The sequence below is a fragment of the Gadus morhua genome, unplaced genomic scaffold (genome assembly GCF_902167405.1).
Source record: "Gadus morhua unplaced genomic scaffold, gadMor3.0, whole genome shotgun sequence".
NCBI lineage: Eukaryota > Metazoa > Chordata > Actinopteri > Gadiformes > Gadidae > Gadus > Gadus morhua.
Window position 1 is genome coordinate 71,857 of NW_021963971.1, and position 9,438 is coordinate 81,294.

Genomic DNA, 9,438 nt, shown 5'->3' on the forward strand with positions numbered 1-9,438 from the left:
CAAAATATTCCCTTACACACTTTAATTGGCAGTCCCGGTAAACTAGGCTTGCCTTATCAAACTAGGCTTGCTGATACAGATATCGCCAATTTTCTTTCTCCATATTGTCCATTCTTACTATGCATAGCATGTACTGCTATAAAATGTGTGTAATAGCTGTTGTAATATGTGTAACATTATCAGCATGTGGCCTAAACTGTCCACAATAAGTGGATGTCCTTCCTGTCATGAACCATGTCCACCCTGTCATGGAAGGCTTGCTGACAGGGTGGACAATGACAGGGTGGACATTTTTGGCTAATGTTAGCATTTAATGAGCACATGGTGGACCTTCACTCAGCAACATGCAACAGTTAGCAAGCTGACCGTGTACTGTTTTACAAATATTTTTCAAAGTTCTGATAGGTTTTTCTATCAATTGATATTTCACGATGACAGAGTGGACATGTTAAGCTTGACAACATCCAACTACACACATAATATGATGAAAATTACGAAACATAAGTGTAAATACTTACTCTGCAACTAGCCACTGCTTCAGCCTCCATTGAAGAAAGACAAAATGCTTCTAGTGATGTCATTGAAAACATCAGTGGGTTTCTTAAAGGGGCAGTTACCCCATAATGACAGGGTGGACAGCAATTCTCAGGGACACATGCAAAATGTTCAATATGATTATGAAAATAGTTAATTATTGTGGACAATAAAACCATGTAATTTTTTTTTTTGATTTAGTATCATTTAACCACTTATTACACACATTGTAGTTAACAGAGCAGTGTGTGGGACATGCCAAAATCACGTACATCCAATGAAAAATATATGTATAAAATGAAGGAAACACATTTCAAGAGACTTATCATTGCACTGATATGTGTGCAAATGTTTGGCCACTTATAATAAGACCTCAGACTTTCATTATTCTGCTACATTTTCATGATGACTGAGTGAGTCTGATGAGGACACCAAAGGCACTTCATAGTGATATTGACTCACCTCCAACAGCTGGTGTTATCATTTCGGATGCCACGAGAAAAGGGAATGATGCGGAAGAGCCGAAGTGATTCAGAAACTGCCGTAAAGCACCTACCTCTGACAGTATGACAATGTGTGACATCATCGCATTTTTTTAACGCCTTTTTAGAACAGATACATGACCTTAAAAAATTCAATATTCGGCTGAGTTTATTATCTTAGCCCCACCTTTTGAACGCAACTTTCAAATTACTTGACAAAAAATTACATTGTGAGAAAAGTGGATTCTGAGGGTAAAACCCCATAGGCTCCCATTCATTCTGCACTCGCCTGCGAGCGCCCCGCGTGGACAGAGATTATTACTGCAACCAGTCCAGAAAACCGGAACCAACCAGCGAGTGCCCATTCTCCTCATATTAGACATTCTCTGACGCTACTGTGCTTGGGCTAAATGAAATTAGCCCAAAATTGGTGTGTCACGACACCTTTCAATCACAATAAAATGGCCGCTTCCCGCTTACGCTACTCTGCTTGGGCTGAATGACTTTAACCCAAATGGGAAGCATATGAAGGGGGCGTGTCACAATACCTGTCAATCAAAATTGAATGGAAGCTTGCGCTACTCCGCTCGGGCTGAATACATTTAGCCCATTCACAGGAAAAAACCCAAGATATATCATATATCCTGGGTTTTCCTGTCACTTTTTGGTGATGTTGCTGCTTTAGGTTCTACCAAAATTTATAACAATATGTTCTAAGGTTTTTAATAATATTTTTTCATTTTTACTGTAAAAGGTAGAGAGGGCTTAGCCCTGTTAGCCCATTTATACCAGCCGTCCCTGCACGTGTGCTTTTATTTCACAGTCTATTATTATTATCATGTTTAGCATTGCTATCCCACTATTATCATTAGTGATAGTTTATGTGGGTAGAAAAAAACGGTTAAAACGAATTTCTGTTATGTGGTAGGTCTGTCTGATACGGGGTCTCGGGATAATCATTGAACAGCTGTTGGGGGTCTGAACAACGTGGGGCTGGGACCGGCAGTTGTAAGCTATTAAAACATGTATTAAGAATATATGTATATCAATTCTTTGTGTCTCATCACTATTACTACCTAGAAAACCGGATGGGTTTCTTTGGGGCTACAACGATGGCTGTGAATATTGATACAAGAGCAATGCGCACTCCGCTGTACCATAACTTTCCATTCTTCTGTAATGTATGTCTACAGTTTATGTTGTTAGGTGCAATGATCATGACGTATTTCGGGGAGTAAGGAATAGAGTACATGATTAATAGTCCTTGAATATTTCAAAGATGCAATATGGGATCTGGTGTGTGTGTGTGTGTGTGTGTTTGTGTGTGTGTGTGAAATTGATTTACATGTACTCAAATAAGAATAACCATAGGCGTCGATTACGCCGGGGACGCGTCCCCACCAGATTTCGTCATGAATCATTTTGTACCCATCACTTTTAAAAAAAAAAAAAACATGGTTATGCCGTCTTTCAGAACCTTTCATTACCGGCACTAAAGAGAGACACTACCTCAAGTCTATCCGTAGCCACTTGCCGCACTCGAGGGATTGCATTCCTCTTCAATGTAACTCCTTTTGGGTTCTTTGGGTCAGCAGCTCTTTTGGGAAGGATGAAGTCGTCCTTATCAAAATGAGCAATGCAGACACGGTGATCCTTATGCATTAGCGTCTTGATTGGCGTCTCAATGTCCATATTTAGAACAATAAGCCACTGGTCGACCAGAGATCAGTCATTGTACCGCAATGGCAGTCTATGGAAAGTTTCTGGAGTGTAACTTTTCTTTCTTTTTTCTGCAGCCGGGGAAAACACCAACACCAACCATCTCTCTCTTGACTTCAAGCTGTGGATGGGTCGTCTTCTCCGGTGCTTGAGCTGTCCTTCACTCTATGCATCAATCACGTGTGCAGTGCGTCTTCCGTCAACAACGTGCCATGCTTGATTGTAGCAAACAATTATTTTGTAACTGTAACTTACATATGCAATTCCTTTAATTTACGTGTCAACACTTGCTATATATTATTTATAAATATATATATTATATAAATTATAAATTCCAAAACTTTCCTCCTTGAACTGAACTCCGGCGCATTCGGCAATCGACTTGTGTGGACTTCCTGTGAACACGGACCTACCGGTAATGCTTGTTAAACTGTCTTTTTAAATAAACTCTGGGTTGGCAAACTAAGTTGTTTGTGCTTCGTTTCATGTGTAGGGACCCTAGTCATGCTACTGCAGAGGTTTGGTGCTATTTAGTGGTTCAAAAATGCGGATTTAGAAGCGAAACACTATGCCCCAAGTCAACAACATGGACACCAAACATTGCGCCCGGCAAACTATAATACTCGATTTTCAATGAAAAAGGTATCTGGAAGGCTTATTTGATGGGTTTTAATGCCAAAACAAAGATCCTGGGTTCAATTTGCGCCGGAATTACACTTTAACAAGAACATAATCATTAGCCTGCACCCATTTATTTTTTAACTGTAAGCTAACTATTTTCATACAATGCCATTGTTTTGCACAAAGTATCAAATTTCACAGATCTATTGTCTGGTGAATACTCTCTGCATTCCTTCTGTTAAGTTATTTTGAAAATGTTATAGCATTCAGACGTCATAATCCGTTTCGTCCATCACATTATGTTTCTTCCGTATGCCAAAGAGCTGCACAGACATCAACTTTCTTACAAGTATGGGAAGGAAGATCTGTATAATGTTGTATGCGAGAAGCCGCGAGAAGCCGATGTACAAATCACTTCAGACCTGCGATAGGTTTAAAGACAAGGCTTTCAAAAACCAAGGCAAAGATCTTGTTATTTTAACATCTCATAAAAGAGCTATTAATATGCATTTTCCATGCCACAAAATGACCGAGATTGGCGTCGAAACCCTCGCAATTACTGTAGTGGATTAACTGAGATATATAACACTTAGACTAATTCAAGAGAGAGAGAGAGTAAAATGAAAACGAGGGGTCCGGAGCAAGAATTGACAAGACTTTATCGTGCAGAAAAGCAACAACGACAACAGCCTGAGTAGGTCTATAGAGTACTGCTCGAACAACGATTTCAGCTTCTCTTTATGCACACATACATACAGGAATTCCTTTGTTCCAATGGAAGTTTCCGCCCACATCAATCTTCGTCTTAGCAACTTATCAACAAAGTGATTTCGGACACCAGTCTGACCCAAGGCTGAAGGCTGAGGTCAACATGGCTTAACCCCGTAGCTTCCTGCTCATTCCTGTGTCCCACCATCTGTTTTGAACCCAGGCTCTGCAGGTATCATTTGTCTTCTACCATTAAGATATACAAGCCTAATAATAATCATGGTTTACCATAGAATATAATCATTAATTTCTACCACACATCTCCCCTTTTTTGGAAGATAAGATCATAACAAAAACATAACAGTCGTTTAGGCTATATTTTGCACTACATTTGATCATCATTAAAAACCTTTAAGCATGTTCAGGAATCTCAACCTGAATAATTCTCAGGATTTTAAACCTGTTTAAGGCAAAAAGATCTATCAAATGTTTAAGTAGAATTCACACATAACATAGTATTTTCAGCATGCATTGAAAATTAGCATTTCAGAATATATGACATAAAAATATGAAACTCAAAAAATGACATTTCAAAAAATAAGTAAACAATAGAAATTAAAAAACTAAGATTGTCAACAAGCTTGCATAGATTTGGATAGCTCTGATTATCGTCATGTACCGGTATACTATATAAACGTGGGGGGTTAGGGCATTGTGGTTGCTGCTCCTGTTCGCAGCCACCAGGCCCTGGAACCCATTAGTCCAATGTCCATTTGTTCAAACTGTCCGAAATGGTTGTGGTTCACATGGAGGTCACCAATTAAGAAAATAGGACCTCCTTCTGATGTCCGATTCTCACATTCCGGTCTCCTCTCCAGTTTCACTCCAATCTATCTCCCCATAGAGCATCCTCTCCCCGTCACCCAACTCCTCTAGGTTGTTCATCGCAAGTGTGAATCCATCTGGGGCAGTGTTATTTGGAATGAAGGTACAACCCATTTCACCTATAAGAGCACAAACTCCCCCCTTTTCTGCTAAAAGCCAATCTAAAGCCTGTCTGTTCTGCCAAGCCACAGCTTTAAGAAGTATATATTCTCTCATATTTAATTTATACTTTCTGTTATAGCCCCATGTATTCCTGACGTTACTATTAAACACCATTTCATTGGATTAAATTGGATATTTACTTCACACCGATTCTTCCTATGCACATGTTCATAATTCTGGCGGAAGGTTAATGCACATAACGGTTGGTTATCCGACATAACAGTAAACACAAATTCATTAACTCGGTTCTGCGGTGGTATCTGAGCATATAAGACAATTTTCCCTTTCTTGTTGAATATTCCTGAGTGAGTTGGGGCCGGGTTGTCCTGTGTTTCTCTCTGGCTTCCTTCAGTACCAGCTCCTAATTCCTGGCTCTTCCAGGTTTGTGTTGTCTCCGTGGTTTCATCCTTCCTCGGGGTCTGTGCTTGTGCCAACGGAATCTGGCACAACCCGTAAAGGATCAGAAACAGGCTCCCCATTTTCAGCAACATCACGTTGCTGAATCTCTTGGCTCGACTGGATCTGGTCCTGGGGCAGCTGGTCAGCCCCAGGTGTGTCTGCGTCTGGCTCCTCCTCCTCACACTCATCCCTGGCTTTAGGTTGAGCGGCTTTTGTGCAGTGGATGAGATGATACCACATGGCACTTCCTTCCACTTGGATGGCTGTTGGTGTTGCGTTGGTGACTTTGTATGGTCCTTCTCTCCTAGGCTCGTTCCACTTTCTCCTGAACACCCTGAGATACACTTGGTCACCTGGCTCCACCCCCCTTGGTGGCTCCTTCTCCAACTCTGGAACTGAAAAATAAGCCTGTGTATGCCAGTTAGTTGTCCCATATAACGTCTTAATTCAGTTTCCAATTGTTCTAATGGAGGTCCTTTATGAGGCCCTCGAATGACAGGTGAAGGCATGAGTCGACCCGTAAGCATTTCATGCGGGGTTAGATGCGTCGTTCTGTTAGTTTTCATGCGATAACTCATTAGTGTCAGTCGTAGTGCATTATTCCTCCAATTTAGTACTCTAAATTAATTTTGTTAATCTTTGTCTTAAGCGTCCCATTCCTCTCTCCACCATACCTTGTGGTTTGAGGAATGTAGACACGGACTAGTCTTTATTTGAGATGCAGATGTTAAATCACTTGTTTGAGTGTTTTCTGAATAAACGCTGCCCTATCACCTGAGCTAATTTGTGACGGAATTCCAAACCTTGGCATGACTTCTCTAGTCAGAAACTTGATTACCGTAGCTGCACTTTGGTCTTCTGATGGGACTGCTTCTACCCATCTGTTGAACACTGTTTTTTCAAATATGTCACACTCATTTAGCTGGATGTCAATAATTTTTTGCAAGTATGGTGAAGAAAAACCTTGTTTTCAAAAATGTTCCTAATTCTCCTCAATACCTCCCCCCTTGCGCAATGGTCAAAACCATGCGCATTAAATGATAAACAAATCTAAGAACGCCGTTGGTGCAACCAACGTCGAAACGTCTAACCTTAAGCATCAGCAGACTGAAACCAATCTTTTGGGAAGGGAAATCGAAACCAGTATGTCCAAATCCAAAGCCCAATATGGGTGGGTTTACCATCAGCCGCCTGAAACCACGCTGTTCCAAAGTCATGCACTAAACCGAAAAAACGTACATGCGTTAGTGGGCTTCTATACCACAAAGGTAAAATAAAATAAAATAAAACGCGACATGCCCCGTTCCAAGACCACTTCTGCTGCCATAGCTGACATATCTGACTCCTGTTCCCCCTCCACCTTTCATCAGCCGGCTTTTCCTATGATGGTTGCAGTCCGTCAATCCATGATCAAGTGAGCCAGTGCTCACAGTGACTCTGCCAAGTAATTGTGACTGTCCCTGTTTTAGGTTGTCCCGGGCTTCAAGGTGGGATCTTACCCGTCGTTGGCTAACCAGCCTTCCATACTGGCTTATTGCAGGATGCCGTACCTGGGATACGATCAATCCCCACCTATATGGTGGTATAGATCGCAAAGTGGAGGGATGGAGACAGAGTCTTCAGCCGCATCTGCCTTATGCAGCCATGTGTGTGCTTAATGAATACACATCAGGGCGACTATAAAACAAAAGATAATTTATCAGAGTTAAAATTATTAAAGTGTTGCAGCAGCAGTAGTGGCATTTGAAAGGTAAACCCACTACTTCCGAATCCAATTTGACAACATAGCATGTATGACTCCTTCCCAGCAGATGTGGTGTCAATCCACCTATTGTCCTTAACTAGGGAGATGTGAAAGAAAACAAAAATCACAATATTAAAACTTGCATTTTCAATATTGGGCGACTCACTTCTGTCTTAATCGTTACTCAAAATCCCAATTATCTTCATAATCCCACCCGATTGCCTTTCACTATCTATTTAAATTGGACGACCTAATTAAACCTTTTATTCTACCTATTGATTGCATTTAGTGTTTTCCACATTTTGATTCACTACTATACCAAACCCAAACCCTCTATGTTGATCTTAACTAGTTTATTCAACACTGAATTGATACATTGTTTCCATTTACTAATTAACCATGTTGTTTTATCTGAAGTATGCTTTCAGTATCCCCTTTGTGTATTCCATCACTCTGAGTAGCCCTACCTCGGCCGTCCTGACACACACACACGAGAACAGGCTCACACACGCATCCTTTCTTATTCTATTTTACTTATTTATTTTAAATGACATTCGTCATTGTGGATAACCTGAATTAGTAATTTGGATAACGTTTTACCATACTTAATTGGTCTAATTTTTAAGTATTGCCGATTGTTTTTTCTAAATTATAAGATCACTTTTAATAAATTGTCTATTACTTATCATAATCTCTAAGGAAATATTTTATTTGTGTTGTTATCTTGGCACCTAGACCTCGTCAGGTCCAAGCACCAAAATAACATCCACCTATCCACGCAGAGTCCATGGGTTGGGTCCGCTCCTCTTTTGATGAGTCACTTTACCCTGGCGCCATTGAACCCATTGACTCCTTTGGAGTGTGGTGCGCAGACAATTTTTAATGCTAATTGCTCATGTTTTGGAGTCTAGATAATTATTCCTAAATCCTGTGATTACCATGTAACTTACTCAGGGACACATCAACACTCAGCTAGGAGGAGATGGGGATCGAACTAGCAACCTTTCGGTTACAAGACACCCTCTACTTCCTGAGCTAAACCGACCCCCAGCCTCCTCTCCGCTGATTTATTACCTCTGCGTCGGTCCGCATCCGCCCTTTTTGCTTTCTTTACATTCCTCTCCCTTCTCCAAACACCTTCTCCCTCTGATCCAACCCGTTGTCTCACCAGTGCTCTGAGTACCAAGATGTAATGATCTATACCACATGGTGTTCCGACGCGATGCAGAGTCTCCAAGAGCCACAGAATCACCAATCCCAGTGGTGGTTCTATGTTTTCTCTAAAACAGTGGACATAGGTTACATTCAGGGACCAAATACAGAGTACATCCAAGCACACAAATAATCTATTCAGTACAATGCAAATTCAGTCTCTTTCTCTCTGTTGTCTCTCTGTCCAGCCCCCACCTGCGGGTTTTCCTTACTTACGTTCCTCCTCTCTAACTCTCTTTACCTCTCTTTACCTACTTCCTTTGCTTTCACAAATCTCCATAACCATTTTCACTTTCAGTAATCCTTTCCTTTCCTTTCTGGTTTATTCGTTTTTGGACACACTCCAAAACTAGATTATTAATCTTAAAAGGCCATTGAAAGATATGAATCTCCCCAAAGAAAATTCTAACCGGAAAGCCTTCTCCAATCTCATCGCCACTTCTCGTTGCCATTCCACACACTCTTCCTCTTCTTCTTTCTGAAGACAGCCGTCTCACTCTTCACAAATCACTTCATCTGACCCCTCTAACTCAACTCAATGCTAACTCTTTCTCACTCACTCACTCACTCACTCACTCACTCACCCACTCACTCACTCACTCACTCACTCACTCACTCACTCACTCACTCACTCACTCACTCACTCACTCACTCACTCACACACTCCTCACTCATTCGCTCACATATACAACTTAAAATAAGAATTCTCAGATTGTCATCCTTGGAGCTGTCATAGGTATTAACTGCGTGTGTCCCGAGAATTCTAAAGTTTTGGTGAATTTTCCTGCCATGGGGAGGTGAGAGGCATAATTTGGACCTACGCAAGTGTTAGTGGCTCCAGTGTGGGCCATCATTGGCATGCCTCTATAATTTATCAGAACCTGCAGCATTGATTCCTCATCAGCTTGTTTTGTGATTGCTACAAGCTGACCCTCCCCCTGTGGATTCTCTGGGCACCCCTAGTATCCCTGT